Source organism: Acinonyx jubatus, chromosome B4 (assembly GCF_027475565.1).
Source record: "Acinonyx jubatus isolate Ajub_Pintada_27869175 chromosome B4, VMU_Ajub_asm_v1.0, whole genome shotgun sequence".
Classification (NCBI taxonomy): Eukaryota; Metazoa; Chordata; class Mammalia; order Carnivora; family Felidae; genus Acinonyx; species Acinonyx jubatus.
This window is the reverse complement of record NC_069387.1, coordinates 48,942,033-48,968,529: the sequence shown is the minus strand read 5'-3', so window position 1 is coordinate 48,968,529 and position 26,497 is coordinate 48,942,033. Positions and strand designations below refer to the sequence as shown.

The following is a 26,497-nucleotide window of genomic DNA, read 5'->3' as shown; positions in this document are numbered from 1 at the left end:
TCTGTTATGCTAAGATTAGGGCTCTTGCTGGGAAAGCCTGAAATCCTGACATATGATGATCATCTGAATGTATGTGCCCAAACATTTGGGCTCCCCAAATCCTCTAAATACTTAGATCCTATACAGGTGGCCTTTTCTGCATGTGGGGAAACACTGTAGAGTCCTCTCTCCCACAAGGAAACAGGGTCAGCTTCAGGATTTTCCCCACTATCTTCTTTTCTGCATGTCAGGACAAACTTTGATTTAAGTCATAGCAAAAGCAAGTCAAAGATCTACTGGGCTTGATTAGTGAGGAAAGAGACTATACTTAAAAAAAGAAAGAATGAAAGAAAAGAAAGGAAAAAGATATTCAATAATTAGCCAGCATTGATGGCGAAAAGCCTGTGCAGAGTACTCACAACTGAATTTTGAAGGTTCTTGATCAAGAAGACAGGCCATAATACTAAAAAAAGGAGAGTTTATTAATTCTCCCAGGGTATGACTTTAACACTTGGCAAGGACTCCAGAGAATGATGCAAATTTGTTGCTTTATAGTGGCTTTCAGAAGTTTAGAGAAAGTGATGGCCCATAATAATTGAAGTTGCAATGCTTGAACTGCCATGTGAGACAATGGGGAAAATGATAAAAAGTCTCAGGGAGGTGGGCAGGCTAGAATGGCTATATTATGTGAGACCAGAAGACCCACCAGAGGATTATGTTCCACAGAAACATAATTATGTTCCAGATTATGTTCCAGAGAAAATGTCATTCAGCAATGCCATCAGGAATCCACTGGTGTGAGGGATACCAGAATCAATAATAAGTTCAGTGGTGGCTCTGTTCCTCAGGCCAAGGTAGATTCTAGGAAATGCTGTCACAGAACTTAGTTTGTAAATGATAAGGTTTTATAAAACACATGAGCTTCTGGGAGTGGAAGACAGATTCTGCAAAGATTCTGGGACCTGCCACTTTAGCAAATTTCTAGTGCTCAATCATAAGGGCTATCCCAGGACAATCGCACCAACGTAAAGGCTTTTACTGTATCTTTCATCACCCACCACAAAGAACCACAATACCCAATTGGCCTCTTTGGGTTCTGGAAGCAGCACACATTCCACATCTAAGAATACTCTGGCCCATGTAGTGAACTGATAGACTTGAATGGGGTCTGGAATGGAAAAGGACTCTACAGCAAGTCCAGGCTGCAGTAAATAAAACCGGCAGTTTGGGACCTAAAATCCAGCAGACTTTATGATTTTGGAGGTTTCAGCAGTGTAAAATATGCAGTATGGATTTTATGACAAATTCCAGTGGGAAAATCACAATTCAAGCCGCTAGAGAAGTCATGCCATCTGCAGCAAAAATACAAAACAAAACTAAACTATGTTCCTTTAAAAAAGCAGCTTCTGGTATGCTACAAGATTCTTAGTTTATCCGTTTGTTTAAAATTTCCTATGAGCTCAATTATATTGGACCCACCAAGTCATGTAATCAAGTGGTCCCAGCAGCAATCCATCACAAATTGAAACTGTATGTACTAAGCAAAACCAGAAGGCATAAGTAAGCTATGTGAACAGGTTGCTCAGAACCACATGTCACTCACCATGGTTGTTTCACCATGGTTCCTTCAGTTTATTCATACCTATGGTCATGTGAAAGATTCTACCTAATCAGCTGAAGGAGGGAAACAAAGCCCAGTGGATGGGTTGACTAGGTTAATGGAAGGATTGGCTCAGTATGTGGTATAAGCTGAAAATGATATGCCTGCTCTATAGTTATTCTTAGAGGTGGCCTTAAAAGATATTGGTGAGGCAAAATTTTCCCAATAGGTGGAACTTTTAATGCTGTTTATGTCTATGCATGCTTTGGTAAAATAAAAGTGTTCTGAGTGGAAAATGGCTTAGCTAGCTTGCCAAGGAACTTATAGAAATAAATTGAAAGATCAATAACAAGAGAGTCTGGAGGAAAGGTTTCTGAAGGATATATAAAAATAGGTATAAGGTGAATATTTTTTTAATAAAAGCTAATGCCCACAGAAAACCAACTATGGAACAGGCACTGAAAAACCGAGCAGACAAGATAATTCAGAAAGTTGTCTTAAGTCAGCCTTTGTCATTAGCCACTTAGAACTAGCTAAAAAGGCACCCGGAAGGATTGACCACGGTGGCAAAGACTTAGATTATGTATGGGACTAATAGCATGGAATACCACTTACCAAGGCTAATATAGCTACTGTATCCTCTCATCAATTTTCCAGAAATAAGACTGACACAAAATGTGGCACTATTTCTGAAGGAGATACCATCACTCGGTGACAAGGTGACTACTTTTGGCTCCTCTTATCTGAGGATGACAAATGACATTTTTATTGGATGTGAGTTTGAATTCTGCTTTGTAGGACTTCAGCCAAAACTATTATCTGGAAGCCTACAGATGTCTAATTTACAGCTGTGATGGCCAATATTGTGAGTTAAGTTTGCTACACCATGGTACCCAGTTTTTGGTCAAACACCAGTCTAGATGCTGCTGTGAAGGTATTTTTTAGGTACAATTAATTTAAATTAGTAGATTTTGAGTAAAGCAGTTTACCTTCCTTAATGTTGATGGGCCTCATCCATTCAGCAGAAGGCATCAAGAGAAAACACTGAAGTCTTCTTCAGTGTTTATAGAATTCTTCCTATAGACAGTCTTTGGACTCAACACTGCACCGTCAACTTTTCTCTGAGTCTCCAGCCTGCTGGTCTTCCCTGAAAATTTGAGACTTGTCAGCCCCCACAATTATGTGAGCCTGTTCTTTAAAATATCTGTCTTTGTCTCTCTGTCTGTTTCTGTCTCTCTCTCTCTCTCCACACACACACACACACACACGATATGAAAGTATCCAAATATTGGGATCCACTAGTCATATCGTACAATGTACCACCCAGAATTAGCTAGCCTTAGAACATTGGAATGACCTGCCAGAGGTAATGCTAGAAGCATCAGCTCAGAAGTAATATTCTGTGAGGATGGGCTGCCATCTCTTAGGATGCAGCATCCATATTGAATTAGAGACGTATATAGCACTGTGTCCCCCCAAGAAAAACATGCATGCATACATGAACCAAAAGGTAGAAGTAGAAGTGGGTCTACATATATACCACCATTCCTAATGATCCACTGTAAGACTTTGAGATTTCCCTTACCACAACTCTGGATTCTGTGCAGTTTGAGCTCCTGGTCCCCAATAGGGTCATATTCTTGCCAGTGGACATGTGTAGCAATTGACCTATATTCTTTGATTGCCATCTGGGCACTTTGGAATGCTGAGATCAGGGAACAACAGACAAGAAGAATAGTTATCATCTTGTCAGGGGCAATTGATCCTTACCAGTAAGATGAGTTAGGATTATTCTTAGATAATGGACCAGAGAAAAATATTCATGGAATCTACTTGGATGTCTCTTGGTACTCCATTGCCTGACAGTACATGTGAATGAACAAATGCAGTAACTCTATTCTGAGAAGGGTTTTGTTATACGAAACTCAAACACCCCTAGGTCACTCCACTAGTCATGGAAACCAGCAGAAATAACACTGAGGATGAGGGTTATTTAAATCATTGTGGAAGAGAGACTATGAACACCAGTTGTGGTCCCAAGAACAACTACAGCAGTGGTGGTTATAGTGGTCCCACTAACCTCATGTTTTTTTTCCACCCTGGAAGAGAGGTCCATCAGAACCCTGAAGGGGCTACAACCTAAATACATAAAAAGTGAATCCATGTAATGCAAGACATGGATCATGTTAGTCATAGAGTTATTCCTCTCTGATCTCTCTTTGAGGAGAATTCGTCATTCAGTTGTATTGAGTATATTTAGCTAACAGCCTCCAACTGCAATGCTTTAAGGATGCACTTCAATGTTCCAGCCAAGGCTATGTTTTTGCCAGGCAGCACCAAACTAATGATTAAACAGAGCAGGGGTATTATAACCTGGCTATTTCTCACTAACATGGGACTTCTCAAACAGGTAGAATTTGCTTCAGAGCTCTCCAAAGAGTTAGTCAAGGTTGTGTCAGATTTGTATCATGGGATGAGGCTCTTCCTGCCCAGGTCTTTTTCTTTCTTAATTTCTACTCACAGATGTCAGATCAGCCTCACAATCTGACATACCTGCCTTCTGCCTTTTTATCTTTCACAGGAGTTACCTACTCCTCCCATCCTCCAATAAACATTTTGTGCTCCTTAATCTTGCATCAATGTCTGACACACTATGGAAGCCAGAAAATATCTTTCGAGTGCTAAGGAAAACAACTGCTAAAATCTAGCATGCTATCTCCAGTGAAATTATCCTTCAAATGAGAAGCTAAAATAAAGACATTCTCAGACAAAGGAGAAAAAGCTGAGAGGATGTGTCACTAGCAGCCCAACATTACAAGAAATACTAAAGGATTTCCTTCAGCTGTAAGGAAAATAAGCCAAGATAAAAGCAGAGAGGTGAAAAGAAATAAATGGCTCTGGAATGGTAAATAAATGGATAAACATGAAACTATTTACTATTTGGAGCAACAATCATATTTTTGGAGGGTTTTTACATTAGGATGAAAGGCATGACAAAATTAGCAAAATATAAAAAATGAAAAAGAGATGAGAGTGTATTAAGTGGAGTCAACTGGTAGAAAGAGCTTACATTGTTTAAGATGTTCTAAAAGTACTAATTTAAGGTATACTGTAATCAGTTAAAGAAGTAATTTCTTGGATAACCACAAAATAATGATACTAAAAGTTATAACCCCCCCAGGAAAAAGCTAATAGAGGAATAACAAAAATATTTAATCAATACAACAGTAACAAATAATATATGGAACAACAAGACCAAAAAGTAAGATGTTAGACTTAAACATAACCATGTCATAAATACACTACACATGAATTGATTAAAACTCCCTATTAAAACACAAGGATTATCAGAGTGGATTTTAAAAGATCTAATTGTATATTGTTTACAAGAAGTGTACTTTAAGTATAAAAGTAAAGGTATATTGAAAATAAAACAATGGACAAAAAGGTTTTCCATGTAAATACTTACCATAAGAAAGATGCTATTACTGTATTAATATTAGACAAAACTGCATTGAATGCAAGAAATGTTACAAGACATAAAGAAACACTTTGTAGAGATAAAAGTCTTATTTAATAAGAAGATATATAAGCCTAAACTACTATGGACCTAATAGTAAAGATTTAAAATATATAATGCAAGAGTTAACAGAACTAAAAGAATAAACAAGTATATGCACAAGTTCAAGTGGCAGTTTAACACACCTTTCTCAGTAACTGAGAGTATAAACAGGTAAAAAATTTAGTAAGGATATAAGATTTGAAAAATATAACACACTCAAGTTTTAACTGATGAATATAAAACACTGCAAGATTTCAACCCAGTTGTCTCAATAACTAAGAGAACAGCACACAAAACCCCCAAAGGTAGACTCAGAATAGCCAATACAATATTGAAGGATTACAAAGTTGGAAGACTGACACTCTCTGACTTCAATATTTACTAAAAAGCTAATAATCAAGGCAATGTGGTATTGGTGAAGGAACAGATAAAATAGAGAGCCCAGAAGTAGGTCCACATAAGTATAGTCGACTGATCTTTGACAAAGGAAAAAAGGTCATCTCAAAATAGAAAAAGTACTTTTCCAACACATGGTGCTGAAACAACTGGATATCTGCATGCAAACAAAACAAACAAAACAAACAAAACAAGGGGCGCCTGGGTGGTGCAGTCGGTTAAGCATCCGACTTCAGCCAGGTCACGATCTCGTGGTCCAGGAGTTCGAGCCCCGCGTCAGGCTCTGGGCTGATGGCTCAGAGCCTGGAGCCTGTTTCCGATTCTGTGTCTCCCTCTATCTCTGCCCCTCCCCCATTCATGCTCTGTCTCTCTCTGTCCCAAAAATAAATAAACGTTGAAAAAAAAATTTTTTTTCAAAACAAACAAAAGCAAAGAAAGAAAGAAAGAAAAAGAAAATAAAGAATTTAGACACAGATCTTATGTTTGTCATAGAAATGAATTCAAAATGGATTCTAGACCTAAATGTAAAATGCAAAATTATAAGCTCCTAGAATTTAACATTAAGAGAGAATCTAGGTAATCGTGAGAATGGCAATGGTTTTTTTTTAGATAAACCACCAAAGGCATAATTCATGAAAAAATAACTGATAAGCTTAAATTCATTAAAATTAAAAACTTCTGCTCTGTGAAAGACAATGTCAAGAGAATGAAAAGACAAACCACAGACTGGGAGAAAATATTTGCAAAAGACACATCTGATAAAGCAGCATTATATATTTTATAATATACAAAGAACTCTTATGACCCAACAATAAGAAAATAATCCATTTAAAACATAGGCCAAAGACATTAAAAGACTGCTCACCAAAGAAGTCATATAGATAGCAAATAATCATGAAAAGATGCTCCACATGATGTGTCTTCAGCGAAATGCAAATTAAAACAATAGCAAAATATCACTCCAGACCCGTTAGAATGTCCAAAATCCAGAACACAAGACACCAAATGCTGGGAAGGATATGGAGCAACAGAAACTCATTGCTGATGGAAATGCAAAATGGTTCAGCCTCTTTGGAGAAACAATTTGGCAGTTTCTTCCAAAACTAAACATACTCTCACCACACAACCCGGCAATTGCATGTCTTGGCATTTACCCAGAAGAGATGAAAATTTATGTCCACACAAAAACCTGTATATGAAAATTTATAACAGCTTGATTCATTATTGCCAGAATTTGGAAGCAATCAAGATGTCCTTCAGTAGGTGAATGGATAAATAAACTGTGGTACATCCAGACAAAGGAATGTTATTCAGTACTAAAAATAAAAGCTATAAAACCATGAGAAGACATGGAGAAACTTTAAATACACATTACAAAGCGAAAGAAGTCATTCTGAAAAGGTCACATACTGTATGACTCTATATAACATTTTGGAAAAGGAAAAACCATGGAGACAATAAAAAAGATCAGTGGTTGGCAGGGGTTGGGGGAAGGAGGGATAAAGAGGCAGAACAAAGAGGATTTTTTAAGGTAGGGAAACTATTCTGTATGTAATTATAATGGTGGGTATATGTCAATATACATTTGTCCAAACTTATGAAATGTACAACATGGAGTGATTCCTATTGTAATCTGTGGAGTTTGGATGTAAAAGATGTGTCAACGTATTCTCATCAACTGTAACAAATGTGTTACACTTGGGTGTAGGATATTGAGTGTGGAGAAGGATGTGCATGTATATGGATAGAAGGTATAAAGGAGCTCTGTAATTTCTACTCAGTTTTTCTCTAAACCTAAAACTTCCCTAAAAAATAAAGGATATTTAAAAGAAAAAACAAGTTAATTGCCTAACCTCCCCCCCACCAAAATCAATAAGAATAAGATTTGAAGAACTGACAAACCAAATTTATCTAGTTGACATATATAGAACATCATATGCAACAACCACAAAAAGCATATTCTTCTGTGGTGCACATAACACATTTACCAAAATAGACCATATTCTGTCCTTAAAATAAGCCTTGACAAATTCCTAAGGATTTAAGTCACATTCTGATCATCGAAGTATTTACATTAGAACTGAATAAAAGATAGACGACTAGAGAATCTATAAATATTTAGACATTAAGCAACATACCCCTGCAAAAGACTTAATTCAGAGAATAAATCACTAGGGAAATTAGAAAATATTTTGATCTAAATGATAAAAAATACAACATGTCAAAATTTATGCAATGCAGCTAGAGCATGCTGAGTAATAATTTTGTAGTTTTATATGCATGCATTACAAAAGAAGGATCTAAAATCAATAATTTAAGCGTCTTCCTCAAGAGTGAGAAAAAGAACAGCAAACTAAACTCAAAGAGGGTGGAAGGAAAAAAAATAATTAGGTAAGAGTAGAAATAGGCATACAATAGAGGCAGTCAACAAAGCCAAAAGTTGGTACTTTGAAAAGATTAATGAAATTCATAAACAACTAGTAAGATGGACAAAATAAGGGGTTGGGAGAGAATAAGAAGCATAAATTATCACTATTCAAAGTAAAAAAAGGAAAACTATATTGTAAAGATATTAAAAAGGTAATAAGTGATTTTTTTAAAGAATTTACATTCACTAAATTTTTAAAAATCATGAAATGGGAAAAAAAATCCTTTGAAAACACAAGTTACCAAAACCAGCACAAGATGGAAAATCTAAAGTGTTGTATGTCTTTAAAAAAATTTTTTTTTAATGTTTATTTTTGAGAGAGAGAGACCGAGTATGAGCAGGGGAGGGGCAGAGGGAGAGAGGGAGACATAGAATCTGAAGCAGACTCCAGGCTCTGAGCTGTCAGCACAGAGTCCAATGCGGGGCTCAAACTCATGAACCATGAAATCATGACCTGAGCTGGAGTTGGATGCTCAACTGACTGAGCCCCGCTGGCGTCCCTGAACTGTTCTATGTCTCTTAAAGTGTTTTTCTCCAAGTTAAAATCTATTGATTCAATACCATTCTAATCAATTTAGAACAGTTTGGGGGGGGGGGGGTAGTAAGTAGGAAGTGACAAGCTAATTCTAACATTTGCATGAAAAGCTAGCAACCTAGAATATTCAAGACAATCTTAATAAAATTCAAAATTAGAGGGTTTACTCTACCAGATTTCAAGATATAGTAATTAAGGCAAATATACCAATGATATCAAATTAACAAACCAAAAGTAAGCCTACACATATATGGTCCTACTGCAAGCTAGTGACAGTAAAGATGATCTTTTCAATAAATAGTTCTGGAGCAGTTGCATTTGTCTATGGGATATAAACAAATCTCAAAACTTTCTGCACACCATAAAGAAAAATAAGTTTGAAGTGGGTAACAGACCTGAATTTGAAAGTTAACAAATCAAATTTCTAGAAGAATTACAGAACAATATCTTTATAAACTTGGCTAAAGATTTCTTAAAAGTACATAAAGAGATGAAAGAAAAAAAAAGAATGGGACTCAGTTAAGAACATCTGTTCATCGGGGTGCCTGGGTGGCTCAGTCGGTTAAGCACCCGACTTCAGCTCAGGTCACGATCTCACGGTCTGTGAGTTGGAGCCCGCGGGGCTCTGGGCTGATGGCTCAGAGCCTGGAGCCTGCTTCCGATTCTGTGTCTCCCTCTCTCTCTGCCCCTCCCCCGTTCATGCTCTGTCTCTCTCTGTCTCAAAATAAATAAATAAATAAATAAACGTTAAAAAAAATTATAAGAACATCTGTTCATCAAAAGAAAGGCAAACCACATCTTAGAAACTTTATTTGCAATACATCTGACAAGGGAGTTGTATTCAGATATGCAGAGAACTCCAACAAATCAGTGGGAAAAGACAACCCAGTAAAAAGTGCAAAAGAATTGAAAAGGCAATTAGTAAAATATGATATCCAAATGGCCAATAGGTACGTAAAAATGTGCTCAACATTATTGGTCAATAAGGAAATGTAAATTTCATCTACAAGGAGGCCACTTTAAAGCCACCAGAGTGGCTAAAATCAATCACTGACAATATGAATTACTGGCAAGGATTCGGAACAAGTGGGACTCCTAAATTTAGCTTTTGAGTGTATCAATTGCCCCAGCCAATTTTAGGAAGTAATGAAAGTTGAAAAACTAATCTTATACCTATCCTATGACATACCAATCCAATGCCTACATATATACTCAAGAAAATGGCATAAATATCCACAAAAAATGAGTACAAAAATTTTAATAGTAACTTTATTCATAGAAATTAAAAACTATAAATAGTCCACATGTTCATGAAGAAGAGAATGGATAAATAAGTCATGTCATACTTATGCAATGGGATTCTATACCATAATACAAAAGAATGAACATAGAACAGCATGGGTGAATCTCAAAAACATTGTGCCAAATATAAGAAGTCAGACACAAAAAAGTAAATACTGTTTGGCTCCACTTATAGACTCCCTATGTAGTTCAAAACCAGCAAAATTAATTTATTGCATTAAAGTTAGAATGGCAGTGACCTGGTAGGGAGGAGGTGTTAATTAGGAAGGGGCATGAAGAAACCCTCTGGGAAGTTGAAATTGTTCTATACCTTCATCTGAGTCCCAGTTACATGGAGGTATACAAATGTAACAGTTATTGAGCCCTACATTTAAGGTGTGTGTGTGTGTGTGTGTGTGTGTGTGTGTAATTTCTCACTTTATTTATATTTATCTATTTATATTTCTCAATTTATTTATAATAAAATGAAAACACACATATACAAATATATACAAATGTTATTTAATCATTATTCATCACTTAAATTGTGGTTGCCACTGAATTTGAAGTTAGGACTCACAGAGATGAATGAACAGTGGCGCCTGGGTGGCTCAGTTGGTTACATGCCCAACTCTTAATTTTGGCTCAGGTCTCTGCATTGGGATGCTCCCTGCTCGATCTCTCCCTACCCTTTCTCTCTGCCCCTCCCCTGCTTTCTCTCTCTCTAAAAAATAATAATAATAACAAAAAACATGAATGAACATCCTACCACACATTCTGGTGGTGGGGTTGTGAAGACAGGTATTTAAACAGACAAATCAGAATATCATATCATAAATTCTTTTTCAGAGTCATCATTATGTTGCTGAGGTAATAACTAGGATGACAAAAACCAAGTCTTTGTGGGGGCTGATGGCGAAGGCTTCACTCGAGAACAAATTTTGAGCTTGGAATTTTATATTTTATTTTATTTTATTTTATTTTATTTTATTTTATTTTATTTTATTTTTTTATTTTATTTTATTTTATTATTTTTCAGCTTGGAATTTTAAATGAAATAGAAATGTTCTGGGGAGAAAGAAAATAGAGTAGGTGGAGTTTGCTTTTCCAGATGGATATATAAAAAGGTGAGATTCAGGAAAAATAAGTGGGGTTCATAATGCTAATGAAATTAGTGACCTGGATTATATCCATATTACAAAAGGCTAAATAATTTAACACTAATGATTCCTAGGCATGAGTTAGGTGTGTTTAAATAACTGTGGAGTCTTCTTTATTTTATTTTTTAAATTTTATTAATGTTATATTTATTTTTGAGAGAGACACAGAGCATGAGTGGAGGAGGGGCAGAAAGAGAGGGTGACATAGAATCTGAAGCAGGCTTCAGGCTTGTAGCTATTAGCACAGAACCCGATGCTGGTCTTGAACTCATGAGCCTCTAGATTGTGACCTGAGCTGAAGTCAGAAGCCCAACTGACTGAGCCACCCAGGCACCTATGGAGTCTTCCTTCTCCTTCTCCTTCTCCTTCTTTTCTTAATGTAATTTATTGTCAAATTGGCTGACATACAGTGTGTAAAATGTGCTCTCGGTTTTGGGGGTAGATTCCCGTGGTTCATGGCTTACATACAACACCCAGTGCTCATCCCAGCAAGTGCTCTCCTCAATGCCCATCACCCATTTTCCCCTCTCCCCCATCCCCATCCATCCTCAGTTTGTTCTCTGTATTTCAGAGTCTCTTATGGTTTACCTCCCTCCCTCTCTGTAACTATTTTTCCCCCTTTCCTTCCCCTATGGTCTTCTGTTAATTTTCTCAAGATCCACATAGGAGTGAAAACATATGATATCTGTCCTTCTCTGACTGAGTCTTCTTTATAACATGCAAGTTACTCCAGAGATCGTCATGCCCCTCTTGTACTTTCCACGCCTCCACCTTATCGAACACTCTCATAGGGAGCCACTGTAACTCCAACAGGAGTACATCAAGTACCACCAGTGTTTTGGGGACAGGAAGAAAAAAAGATTGAAAATAAATGTTTTAGGACAAGGCTGTGGTAAGCCAAGAAAGGAAAGATGAGGCTCTCATCAAAGGCAGAAACAGAATTTTCAAGCTATTTCTGAATAAACACAATAGGAGTAAGAATCTGATTGGTGGTTGGAGATAGTCACTCTTCCAATCCTGAAGAATATCATCCTCGTATATTTCTTGTATATTTCTGGTTTCCACCTTGTTACCGAATTGGAACAGACACTCCCTGAAACACTCAGTTCTTAGTAAAAACAATATTACATGAATTATAAATGTAATGAGAATCTTTCTCAAAGTGTGTATTTTTAATGTTCACTATGTTCCTCTTTGTACCCGACAAATGCAACTCTGAAATAGTCCTCTGGTTTTGTGGCAGGGTTTCATACAATCACAAGGGGATATAAATAGTCTTCTATCTGGCTTTTTTTTTCACATGTCTTACTTTTTCCATACAATTTATGCTATCCTGAGAAGTTGGAGATTCCTCACCTTTCATCTGTAAAAATATTCTGTGTTGTCAGACTGTTTGAGCAGTACATTTGACAGGCTTTCATGTTCCATCTTTCCTATTAAAAATTGCCCCATGAATAAATACTGCCCCCAGTAGTTAGTTAAAATAGTATCCGGCCACCTTTCACCCCTTTTTGCTCACAAAGTAATCTAAACCTAGCACATTAAGGGAGAGATCAAAGTGATGTTGCTGTTTTATGTACAGTAGGTGCAGCTGGCTCATTTGTGAGTTACCCCTCTCTAGGGCAGAGATAAGGCATGCAAACAGTTAGTTGTGGCCTTTCACCCGCAAAATCGAGTTCATAGTAAAATATGTGTGATGCACAAAAGAGATAAATAGGAAGAGATGTAGAAATCAACATAAAGAAGGAAAAGAGACAGATTTAAACATTTTCCAGATATTAAAATGTCACAGTATTTAAAATGAACAATTATGACAGAATCTAAATTTCTTTATGTGTGCTACGTGGGGAAGAGGCCATATTATCTCTGTCCAATAAACGCAGGACAGACAGACAAGGCATGATGCAACCTCTATTCACATGTTAACCTCTAAAACTACCCTGCTAAGCAACTTCTGAAAAAGTCTTTTCTAAATCTGAACCTGATTTATCTCCCAAGTTATGAGCTTCGTCACCAGAGAGTCTAGTTCAAACATCAAACATTGTTCTTCGAAGGAAGAAAGTAACTCCCCCACTGTCAATGTAATTTTATCCCAGTGGCTGAGGATCACATTTTCCATTGTGGAGCACATTTTGCTTTTTCTTTTGTCCTCCTCTCCTTTTATAGAAAAGTCACATTAACGCCAGCCAGGATGTGGAATGCAGATGTCCAGCCACTTCAGGGATATTCAGGGAGATGGCAGGTATGACTAACGCAGGCAATGTACTTTTCTTGCCATATTTCTTTTGAGGATGCCTTCAGATTTGCGCCATGTCGTTGATTTTACAAGCTGTGGGACATGGCACTATATTTAGCCCAATGTTGTCTTCCAAGAGCAGGCAAAAGGTTTTTTTTTTTTTTTAATTCTACTATATCACAGAGGTAAGCCCAGGCATGCCAAACAGTTTTAAAATGTTATGAACCCTGTGAGGACAACCCGGGTCCTAGAGGAAAGACATTCAGGATACTTTAAAACATTTGATCTAGGTCTTTCACTTCCTATGAGACACGTTACCAAGTCACCTTCTGGTAAAACTTGGGGATAAATAAATCTGTGAGAGATTTATTTCTGTTTATTCTATGTTTTACCATCACTTGTTTCTGCCCTCAGTGCTCTTTTCCAAACAGAGTTTATGATCTCTTACCTTCAGAGCACATTTGCAAAAGGATGAAAAGGTGTGTTCCTTCTCTTTTGAAAATGCCTAAACTTTTAGGAGTGATCACGCAAAGTGCCTTCCTTTTGGAAGGGAGAGAAAAGAGTGGCTTGCCTTTAAGGTTGACCAAGAAGGAAGTGAAAGCTAGTTCGGTCAGTCAGCCTGAGAAGAAATCTGAGGTCTCCAGAGTAATGAGAACTTGAAAGTCAACTTGTGCCAGCCATTCGTGGAGATAAGACTGCAGAGCGTTGGGGTTTATTCTGGGAAGAATTTCTGGAAGCCACCAAATCCTGGGCACAGGGTGGATTTGTTTTGCCAAAGATTCAGGTGTCACCAGATTTGAAGATTCAAAAAGAGCCAGTGTCAGCCTGTCATTTGCTTCAAACAGATTTTCCTAACCATTACCCTTGACTCTCAAACAGAATCATCATTCCAGACAGCCTGGTCTATACATGTTTCCCAGAGCATAACTGTTTGCTGCTTAGAGTCACACGACTTTGATTCGTGACATGGTTTCTCTCTGGAATATGTCCCACATCTTTCTTCCTGTCTGATCTCACCTTCCCAGGACTCTAATCTGAATTCCTCTTCCTCCAGGAAGTCTTCTCAGAGTACTCCGGATTTCAGTAATCTCCCCTTTCTCTAACGTAATCATGTATACCCTTGCTCCTCATTTTTGAGATTAGTTACAATAGCTATAATTTTAATGTATTTATTACTATTTAGCTACTTAAGTGATGCAAACATGCAGTTTTCCCGGTTATATATTAAGTTCTTTGAAGGAAGTGACCATGTCAATATCATTCTCTATATTACCCACAGAGCTTTGAGAAGCATTGTGCAGTGGTTAAGAGCACAGATGCTGAAACCAGATTTCTGGGATTAAGTCCTGGCTTAACCACTAACTAGCTGTGTGATCTTAGACAAGTTGTTTAATTTTTGTGCTTCAGATACTTCTTCAGGACAACATAGATATAACAATAGCAATTATTTCAGTACAGTTTTGAAAATTAAAAAACAATACATTTAAACAGCAGCACTTAACAAATATTTGCCATCATCATAATTATCATTATACTTATTATTATAATTATTCACATTTTCCCTGGAATACCTTCTTTTATTGCATTTACTTATGTGGATTCAATTAGAAAACATTTCTTGAGTTTCTACTGAATGCAAAGCATTATTCTAGGCAACATCGAGAGAGAAAAAGACATATACAACATATTTCCTTCTCTCAATACATTTAACATGTGAAGAATACCTATCATTTAAGGAAAACTTATTCCATCTCCTTGTTCAGGTCTTCCTGGAAGCTTTCTCTGAATGTGGCACATCACATGGCATAGCTTGCCTAACTAAATTATTAAACACCTGAGGACAGAGCCTACCTTAAGGTGATTTTATCACTCGTAGTATCCAACAGAATGTTTTTCACATTGTAAGAACTGGGTAAATATTTAGTAATTGATTTAGCTTTATTTTGTCATTGTTTCTTTAGTGTAACTCTCAGGAAAAGCAAATACTAGCCTATTAGAAATACCTTGTTGTTGGAAGAGGTTGAAATTCCATAGTGTTGACCTTTGTGGTAGTACTAATTAGAGGCTCTAAATGATTTCAGTAAAGCCAAGGAATTATGAAGTCAATTTTCAAAAGAATTTGTATACGTGAGATATATACATATATATTATTGTATCAGCATCAAAATAGTTAGTTTCTTTCAAGGATATCACATAGGTTCTATGTTTGAATTTTTCTGCATAGATCTTATGACTTAAGGGCTATTGAAAACTCAAGGCTATCTTAGAATAGTATCTGAAATAACAATGCCCCTAAGTACAACACATTTCATTCTTTATCCTATGAAAAGATAATAAACAACACAATCATGTCGAATTTTTAATTTTCCACACTTTAGTCTGAGGGGTTTGTTTCTTCTATGAGATCTAGGGTTACAACTGTTTTCATAACTTTTAGAATTGTAGCTCTGATTTGGTTATATGCCTTGTCTTTTTATTATTCTATATCTACCATTCAGCATGTAAAAAAGAATTATTAAATATTTGTGGAATGTTGAAAGGGAAAAAAATTCCCTTTTATTAATACTCAGAATGTTGAAGGAGGAAAAAGATGATTTGACAAAAGTGTTTCTAACATAAAGAAATCAAAATTCATAGTCAGAATTTGATTGAAATCATATATGTTTTAGCTATGAATTGGAGAAGATAAAATTTAGAATGTAAAATTCAAGGTGTAAGTTTACTTTAGGCACATTTCCTTAGAATTATGAAAACCAAAGCGTTTAATAATATTGCCAAAGTATTGCCTATAAGTTGTAATTATAAAGCAAGGGAATTATGAACAATAACTTACAAATTTACCTGTGCTATTTCAATATTCATTCATTTGTACTTGAATTTGAACATTTCTATGTTCTTGTCTCTCATGACTCTTTATTTGTACATTTAATTAGGACAGGGAAATGAAATCAGCATAAAGCCAATTAAGATAAATAACAAGTCACTGGGTGTTGTATGGAAACCAATTTGACAATAAACTTCATATATTGGAAAAAAATAAATAGTGATATAGAAGGAGCTTATAAACAAACAAAAAAGACAAATAACAAGAGTATACTGTGAAAAGTTTTTATGTTATCTGTATTCCCAGGTCCTAGAATAGTGCCTGGAATATTGGTATATAGTAGGTGCTCAATAAATTGGAGCTGAATGTTTTTAAATGGACTTTTTTGGTAAAAGATGGACATCCTTTTGTTAGATATATTTAAAAGAGGATCCCAGATAAAATTAAAAATAAACAATGAAAGAGTTATACAAACCTACCAGATTAAGTTAACTAAAAATGTCATTTCTCCTCTTTCATTGCTTATGTTCTTTCAATTTCATAAGAAAATTATTTTCTAAGCCAAACTAATATCAAATGTGATCTCTATTTATGAGAAAACCACACAGCGGAAGCTATCAAAGTAGGGTTAAATTTACATTCTGTCAAATCGTTTTACTTTAAGGGTTCTTGGAAGTCAAGCATGCTGGTTAATTCCCCATAGAGATTTGAATGCTCCAAAAACAATTCAGAACTTCCACTCATCTCTGCTAAAAGAAAAAAAGAGCGTAATGAGTATATAGGAGGCGGGATAAGAAAGAAAAAGTAAAAATGAAGAACGGCTGTTTAATTAAGGTGACAATGAATCTTTGAATCATCTAGGGACTTAACTGGTCATGGAATAATTCTCTACGAGTTTTTCCTAGTGTCCAGCATATAGACACAAGCCAAATCTAGTTGCAGCATGTTAAAAATGGAACAGAAACATACACACGCACACACGCACACGCACACGCACACGCACACACACACAAGTTGAAATAAAATAAATGAAAATTACTTGGAACTATAATGAGACATAAAAAGTGATCGCAAGAACCAACAATTTCTGTTGTTTAATCTTGTGTTTTAAAACTAGAAAGTGTTTTATAATGCTGTACAGCTCAACTGGATGACTTGCTACCACCATTCATAAAATGCATTTCTTTCTTATTTGCATAGTGTTTCATGATTTCTGCATTAAATATTTGTTTTCAGTGATTATTTCATTCATCCATTTATTAGCCATTCATTTATCTGTTCACTCAATAAACATTGACGGTGTGCCTATATGAGGAATATTCTTACTAGTCCAGATAGAATAGAGATAAATACATGCTTACAGATATACATATAAGGTGCTTGTTGTTACATTGCAATGGAAAATATAATGGGGACTGGAGAAAGAGATGGAAATAGTAGAAGTTAGTTTTGGAAAAAAGAAACAATTTACTCTCATACAGGAAAAAGTATTGATGATGATATAAACAATCTAGGAGTTGCAAATTCGCAGAAAATAGAAAATTAGTCTGAGATAATGGCTTTTATCAAAATCAACCCTGTGGACATCAGAAAAGAAAGGTAGAAGCATAGATATGAGAAACCAACATTAAAACTAACAGAAAGCCTTGGGGACACTGAAGACCATCTTGGATTGGAGGTGTGTGTTTGATGGTTAACTTGAGTAGGTCACAAGGTGCACATTGGTCAAACATTGTTCTGGGTGTTTCTGTAAAAGTGTTTTTAAGTAATATTGATATTTATATCCATACACTGAGTAAGCAGATTGCCCTCCCTGAAAGAGTGTTGTTTTATCCAACTGTTTGAAGGCCCGAATAGAATAGAAATATTGGCCTTCCCCTGAGTAAAAGAGAATTAATCGTACCTGACTGCCTTCAAACTCACACACTAGCTTTTCCTTCCCTTGGGCTCAAACTGAAATGTCAGCTCTTCTTGGGTTTCCAGCCTGCTGGTCTTTATTAGATCTGGACCATCTGTATCTTGGTTCTCAGGGCATCAGACTAAGACTGGAGCTACACCATCGACTCTTCTGGGTCTCCACCTTGTCAATTCACCAGCAGATCTTAGGACAGGTCAGTCTCCATAATCATGACAGCCAATTCCTTATAATAAATCTCTCTTCCCCATATATATATATATATATATATATATATATCTCATATATACATATATAATATGCAATATATATGCATATGTATTACCTCTATATGTGATACATATACACACATTCTATTGGTTCTATTTATATATATGTATATATGTATGTATATATATGTATATATGTGTGTGTATATATGTATGTGTATACACACACATATCCTGTTGGTTCTATTTCTCTGGAGAATTCTGACTGACACAGTATATGTGTGTATATGCATGTGTGTGTGTGTATATGTGTGTGTGACTTAGGGGTGAAGATGTATTATCAGGAATAAGACTATAAAGTTGGGGGGGGCAACAAAAACAAAAGTAGAAGTTTAAGATGTTGAATAATTTAAGCTTCATTTTTGGCTCATCCCATCTGCTCTTAAGAGAATCATTGCTTCAACCATGAAGCAGAAAACAACCATCCAGGGTTGACTAGGTAATATGCAGGCTGCTCATAAGTATTTACTTATTTTCTCCCACTGCTCCAAGCCCTAACTAAGTTAAGAAACATGGAAGAGTGAAGAGTACTATTTAACAATCTGAAAAGAAGGAAAACATATATCTACATATGGTAATGGACATCAACTAGATTTATTGGGTGATCATTTTACAATAAATACAAATATAAAAATCATTATGTTGTGCATTTGAAGTTAATATAATGTTATATATCAATTCTATTTCAATTAAAAAAAAGAAAGAGGAAATTATAGGAACAAAACATCAACTAAAAAATTTAAATAAGAGTTTCAAACTATCAACCACAACACAAGAGTGACTGTAAGAGCCATAGAAAATAGCTGAAATGACCCAGCATACATATGACTTTCTGAAAAAGAACAAATATTAAAAACAATAAGTTTTTAAAGTTTTAAATTAAAATAAGGCTTGAAACTAGCTATACAATCACTCAAAGACAAGAATACTTTCGTGGGAGTCTTGGAGTCAAGGAGAGCAATTCCAGAACACTAGTGGAACAAAACACCCAAAAATAGATGCAAGAACAGCTTTACTTTATCTGTATCACTCATCTCCCAAGGCAGCACAGTTCAATTCCAAGAGAGATTCCCTTCAGCCAACGATTTCTTCTACACAGAAAAGAGAGCACAGTGAGGGAGAGACTAGTTTTCCTAGCTAGGCAGGATATTGCCCAAAGCCTACCCGGAATGCTGAGGTGATTGGCATGGCCAAGTGATTGAGAGCCTAGGAGCAGGGAAGATATATGTTCTGGGAGTAGGGACTCTGGTTCTAAGCAATCGGAGCTCAGAATTCATCAAAGGGCCAAGGATCCCACCAACCACTTTGTGAATTCCATCAGGAAATCCACCCATGAGCTGTGTGGGATGCCTCACCTGTGGACACCTGAGTGGCCTATGGAAAACCCCAATGCTCTGCACACCTCATTCCCCTCCCAACATGGCAGTTTCCCCATGTGCCCCCACAGAAGATGACTGTGTTCCTTTGCAGGTGGCTTGTGAACTTATGCAGAAAGCCAGCCCAACTCTGCAGGATTGGTAGGAGGCACACAAATTTGAACATTTTCCAGGCGCTACTTTAGGGAAACCAAATGAGAGACTCTCAGCACTCAGCTTGATAAAGAAAAAGGCACGTCATCCAAGAATTCCCTCCCCCTGACCCAAACATATCGGTTTTGCTTTTTTCTTTGGTACATATACATATATTTATGATATGGTGTGTGCGTGTGTGTGTGTGTGTGTATTATATATATGTATATATATATATATATATATATATGCGTATATATATATATATATATATATATGAAGAGAGGTAAAGAAGAAGCTTTACTTTGGTATATATACATATATTTATGATATGGTGTGTGCGTGTGTGTGTGTGTGTGTATTATATATATATATATGCATATATATATATATATATATATATATATATGAAGAGAGGTAAAGAAGAAGCTTTACTTTGGGGAAGTATGACTCATGTAGACTTGATCTGTATGAATAGGGTAATAAAATAGAGGCTATATTTCCCTTTCCAAGTATGAGGGCTGATGGTAGTTTTAATGATGGTGGGGAAAATGACAAGGTGACAGTTTAAAAGGTGAGAAGTTCAATTTGTGCCAGATTTAGCTTTTATGGGTGGCAGTATATACACATGCCCATGTCACTCAGGCAGCAGCAGATATAAAACTGGAGCACAGCTGAGAAATTATGCCTTGGATAAAGATTTGGAAACCATCTTCATACTCCATACATGTGGTAAGAGCAAGTAAGTGAAGAAGTAACAGAGCACAGATTTCAATCCTGGATCTCAGAAGGATTAACTAGAAGAAAAGGTAAAAATGGTAACTCAATGCCCAGGAATGAAAAGGTGTCCATGAGAGAGGAGAGTTTGATATTATCAATGGCAATGTACAGATTTCAGAAGTTTTAGATCACTAGATTTTGCAGAGAAGTTTGGAGGTTTTTGCAAAGTGGTACATGAAGGGCTTTACTTCATTCCTGTATACTTTTAGATAGAAAATGCTGTCTATTTCTTCCAAACATTCTCTCAGGAAGACTTAAGTCAAAGTGAAGTTGATTCTGATTGCTCTGTTGGACTGAAAGACTGTGACGTGCTCATGTAAGTAAACAATATATTCTTCACAAGGTAGGTGCTAAAAACATTTAATGATTGATTAAATTTAATACAGCATTTATTTAACATCTATGTTTCTTCTTGGTCCTACAGAAGACAAGAAGATGAATAAATCATGGTTTTTGCTCTCCACTGACTCGTAGTCTAGTTGCATCAAGAAATACGCTTAATAATAATACAAATCTGGGTAGGTCATTTTATTGAATGTAAACAGGAAAATATGTTGGATGAATTGAGGAGGTTTTCGGAATTAATGGGAAGCTTAAGAACCAGGCTAGAGCACTGAGAGCCACCACATCCAGAAAGAAAGCTAAAATGCAAGAACCATCACAGAGGAGTGATAGCAGAGTCTGGTGAGGCTTAGGTAAGTTTACTTATGTGCTTAGGTAAAATGACCATTTTCTTTCCAGGGAAGGAGTGTAGGATTGGCCTATCATGGAGCAAGTGCCTTTAGACAGAAGAGTGAAATAGAAAAGCCGTCATTTCAATAATAGAATTCATAATTCCAAGAATAGAATAGGCAATTAGGAAGGGTCAATGAATGTTGGGCAGAAAAATAACAAGTCCTCAGATAATTAGAATCATAATGAATGCACAAACAAAATGCCAAGGGAAGGCCTAGAAGAAAGCACCTGTCCCACAGTAGAAGGATTCAATGGCCATTGAGACGGAATGACCCAGTCAGTTGATGTTAGCCAGGCTTGGCCAATAGCCATTGCATTGTTGGCACAATTGGTGTAAAAGTCTAAGATGGTAGAATGAAGACTATTTATACATGGGTGTAGCATGCACTTACTAAGGTTGAACTAGCCACTGCTCCTAATGATGAATATCAAAGCAGCCAGCCACAGAGATCTAAAGTGATGACAGGAATGAATGCTGGGTCCAGATTTGTTACCATCCCTCAGGGAGATTAAAACAGCCACTGAGAATCAGGTTGATTACATTGAACCCTTCTACTCTAGAAGGTGGTGTTATTCATCTTGACCAAAACGGACACACATTCCAAGTACGGGTTGCTCTTACTATGATGGGGCTTATAGAGTATTTGACTCATCAGCACAAAATTCCATCTAAGAGTGCTCCAACTAAGAAACCACTTTACAGGGGTGCCTGGGTGGCTCAGTCAGTTAAGCGTCCGACTTCAGCTCAAGTCATGATATCACAGTCTGTGGGTTCAAGCCCCTCATTGGGCTCTGTGCTGACAGCTCAGAGCCTGGAGCCTGTTTCCGATTCTGTGTCTCCCTCTCTCTCTGCCCCTCCCCTGCTCATGCTCTGTCTCTCTCTGTCGCAAAAATAAATAAAAACATTAAAAAAAATAAAAAAAATAAAAAAGAAACCACTTTACAGAAAAGGAAGCATGGCAGTGAGTTTATCACCATGGACATAACAATGGATCATATGCCGTACCATCCAGAAACTGTTGGTTTGATAGAGTGACAAAAGAACCATTTGAAGGCAGAAGTGAGGTAACAACTAGGAGATGATTCCATACATAGAAAATACCGTTCACATGAAAAATACATTTTAAGTATAAAACACTTATAATATGCTATGCTATTGAATATGCTATGTATTCAATAAATAGGATACATAGATCTAGAAGCTATGAACTAGAAGTAGAAGAAGACCCACTTGGGAAATTTGTGATTCTCATTCTTGGAACTCTGGGCTTCATAAGTTTAGTGGTCTAGTTCCCAAAAGGGAAATGCTTTCATCAGGGAAGAAAATAAGAGTCTCATTAAACTTTAAGCTAAGGCTATTTATTACCTCATCAGACAGAGAGTCATCCTTCCAAGAAACCTGCAGGAAAGGAAAGGAGTAGCCCTACTGTTAGAAGCAACAGACCTTGATCAATAAGTGATAAGGTTACTTTTAAACAATGGGGGTGTATGTTTGGTACTCAGGTGATCCACTGTTATTCTCTCACCCAATTTTATTGGTAAATGGACATGTGCAGCAGCCATGGGTATAGCAACTCCTCAGGACTGAAGTCTGGATCATTTCATCAGGTCAAGTAATGTAGACAAAAAGAGGTGGTAGTCACGAGGCAGGGAAATTGGTAGCAGAATTTAGTAGAGGAAGGAGACAAGGAGCATCGACTGCAGTCTTGAGAACAATTGTGGAAATGGGCTAGTAAGGCATCCCAGTAACCTTTCCCAGGCAAGCTTCACCCCAAAAAGGGACCTATCAGAATCCTGGAGAAAGTGATCCTAGAACTTATCATGCAAAGCAAATGGATCTGATAAGCTCAATGGGTAGACTGTAATAGATGCTGAGGCACTCATTGCCTCAACTGCTGGGAACCTCAGCTAATGCTTAAAGATTCTTAGATGAGTCCTTTGGCAATTGACAGGAGACAGCAGTGTTTCCCAAGTCACCTCCCCTTCCCACTGACAGCCCAAATCCAATTGCTGTTTGGATAAAGGTCCAACTCTGAAGAATCATCCCAGTTCCAGAATTTTCTATAGGATCCAGGAGGTATTGTCGTGATTGCATCACAATTCAACTTCCTTCTGCTATTCTTCTTTCACCCCATCACCAGTGTTGATCCTAAGAGCACACCTCTAGAAACATCCAACATGGTAACCTCAGACTCAAAATTTATTTCCCAAGAAACCTAAGTTAAGACAGTTTTCTATTTAGATTTAAAAACATGTAAAAAATTACATAGAGTCTGGGAAAGTTCATTACAAGAGCCTTTCTAATGACAAGGGATGTGAGTTTTCCTTAGATTATGAATATGCTCAATGTTACAGAATCAAAATGCAATTAGCATCCTCAATGAAAAGACCTGAATCTGCAGTTAGGGTATTTTGCCCCTTATGGAAGTGGGCACCTAGATGAGGTGGTCTGGGATATCAAAATGTGCCTGAGTGTAATTATTTTAAAAGATTAACATTTTTAGTCACCCGTGAAAGAAATAGGAAAAATTATTATTTTGCATGATTGATTCTTAAAGCCAATACATAAAGACAAACTTTAAGGAAAATAAAATCAGAGTAGAAATAAATTGTTAGCATAAACATTTCCTTCTAAATCACCCTTAATCCTTACACTGGATTCAAACTGCTTTCAGCATTAATATACTTTGGTTTTTCACCAAAATCCCTCTGGACAGCCTTTATCAGCTGCCAATATGTCTCCATCACAGACCCAAGTAGTCTGTTCACTCTGATTAGACTGTTGGAGCTAATTTAAAGTATGGCCTTTGTTATGTCTACAGCAGTCTAATCAGCTAGGAAGATTCTCTGACACCCTGGCATCCAATCCGTCTCCATGTCATTGAAGCAGAAAGGCAAAGATTATGGCCATCAAAGTATATCTTCAGGCAGAGATATAGCTTTCCAAACCAGTGCTTAGTTAAAATTGTCATGTTTTAAAATCACTTTAAAATCAAAGATATTCATATATTTCATAGAAATTCCAGGAAGCTTAGAAGTGGCTCAGTTGTTTTATCTCGGCTAGGTCTCATTTCCCTCACTAGAGGGTAAGCTCCTTGAAGGAATAGATCATATTCTTCTCAATATTTCCTACAGTATCTTATAGATAGAATGGCTTTATACACATTTATGTAACAAGATAATTTACTGGGAAAGTTCCTTGTTACTTTGAATGTCTCTGATGCTCTTTCAGCAGAGCACTCACTTTGGACTAGACCCAATGTTAGGTTCTTTATATGTATCATCTTATTTACTCTCTACAACCTTAGGAGTGACATTATTATTATTATTATTATCCCTGTTGAGACAACCAAAGCACAAAAAGGTTAAATATTTGCCTACATATATCTAGTTGGTGGGAAAAGTGGTATTTAAATACAGACTCTCTGTCTTCAAAGCCCAGAATTTCATCTTCTTGCTTCTTGATGGTAGTAGAACTCTCAGAATATGCTCTGAGTATTAGAGTGTGCTCCTGGGTACAGAACAAGTGAGGGAACTGAACTCCTGTTCCTGGCACTCCATGTTGAAAGTCATTTTGATCAGAGAATAACAAGGATAATGAGTGCAGCCCTTCTGATGATATATTTGTTAATTCAACAAAAATATAAATGATAGCACTTCCTGATTTCCATCTTCCCTACTTCACCTTCAGGTGTTTTTTTTTTTTTCCTCTCATTTGAACCTTGCTTTCATCCTTGGAGGTGGACTGGTATGCTGCAAAGAACATGAACCTTGGAATTAAACTAGCCCCATTCCATTTTTGCTTACCATTTACTAACTGCATCCTTGTGCATAGTTTTTAAAATATTAAATTCAGTTTTCAATAAAATGAAGACAATAAACCCTGCCACATAAAGTTGTTTGGATGATTAAATGACATGACAAACATAACATTCGGAGCCTATGGATGATACTCAATAATCATGAATTCTCTCTGCCCTGCTTTGACTACTTTATTTTCTGATGAAGGGATACATGTGCAATCAGCCACCAAGTCTTAACAGTCTTTCCCTATAGCAAGGAGCAAGGAAGAGCTGCTCAAGCTGGCAATTGAAGATTTCCTATCTTCCATATGTCGAATTGCTTTAATTGAGTAATTAAGGAAGGACCTCAATTACATTTAAATACTTGTCTTGATACTTTAAATACTTGCTTTAGTGCTTTTGTATTTTAAAACCAATACCTTTGATGTTTTAGTACTTGCATCTGGGGATGTTTTCTAGGTTCTGAATTTGATCCCTGTTGTACGGATGTTAAGGCCCATTACTTCAAATACTGTAGGTTTGCTTTTAATAGTTCCAGAATAGAAAGGTCTTTATTAACCTGCCATGAGTTAGAGGTACTGATTCATTTACATAACTGCCAAGCATTCTCTGTCTTTAGTATTGGTCAGACTCTTAAACTTCAGAAGTCTTATAGAAAGAGCACTAAACCAGGAGTTGTGACAACCTGAGTTAGCACATTGGCTCTGCTACTATCTGTCGGCAGCATCTTGGACAGATAGCTCTCTGAGCTCCTCTAGCCGGGTACCATTTCTCATTTATTTGTTCTTTGTACAGAGTCTATCAGAGTACCTAGAACAAGGTAAAAACTACAAAATCAAAGTTTGTGGAATCGAGAAATATTTTAATCAATTAGACAATTAGTATAGGAATTGAAAGCTAAAGAGCTTGGCGCATTTTCAGCTGGCTACCTTGTGGTCACCCTTTGGATCTGGACTTGTAACAAATGAGATGAGGAATGGTAATCTACAAATTTCTAACTTCAGTTTTTAACAGTGAACTTCCAAATTTTCAACCAAATCTCTCCAGTCTGTAACAATTCTTTCTACATCTACCCTCTCATCCATTTTGTTTATTTTCCTCTGAAATTCCTCCAAGTTTCCAATCTTAAACAATAGCACTTCAATCTAGTTTAATAGTTATACATTTTTGTATTTCTTTTCTAGGCTGAGTTTGACCCTTACTTATTTGCAACTTTTGAAAACTATCTTCATTTACGTCATTAAAATGACAAGCTTAGCACATTTATAAACAATAGTTTTAAGCAAAAATACAAAACAGTTTTTAAAATAGAGGTGTAAATTGACTTCATAATCAATGAAATCTATAACTACAAAGTTATTTCTTTTCCACATGGTTTCATTTCATATCTTGTTCCCAAATAGAAAACTAAACCTGGGTAGCTCAGTCAGGTGTCTGGCTCTTGATTTTGGCTCAGGTCATGATTTCATGGTTTGTGAGCTCCAAC

The 26,497-nt window shown here is 36.5% G+C and overlaps 1 long non-coding RNA gene across 10 annotated transcripts in view; it reads right to left on the bottom strand.

Moving 5' to 3' along the window:
• LOC106965682 (uncharacterized) overlaps nt 1-26,497 on the bottom strand; it is a 68,855-nt gene that overhangs the window by 25,579 nt on the left and 16,779 nt on the right. For all 10 annotated transcript variants that reach the window (XR_008300130.1, XR_008300131.1, XR_008300134.1 and 7 more), the window contains 2 exons: nt 3,165-3,284; nt 2,569-2,726 (listed from right to left, as the gene is read on the bottom strand). This is a non-coding gene — a long non-coding RNA (uncharacterized LOC106965682). The remainder of the gene's footprint in view (nt 1-2,568; nt 2,727-3,164; nt 3,285-26,497) is intronic.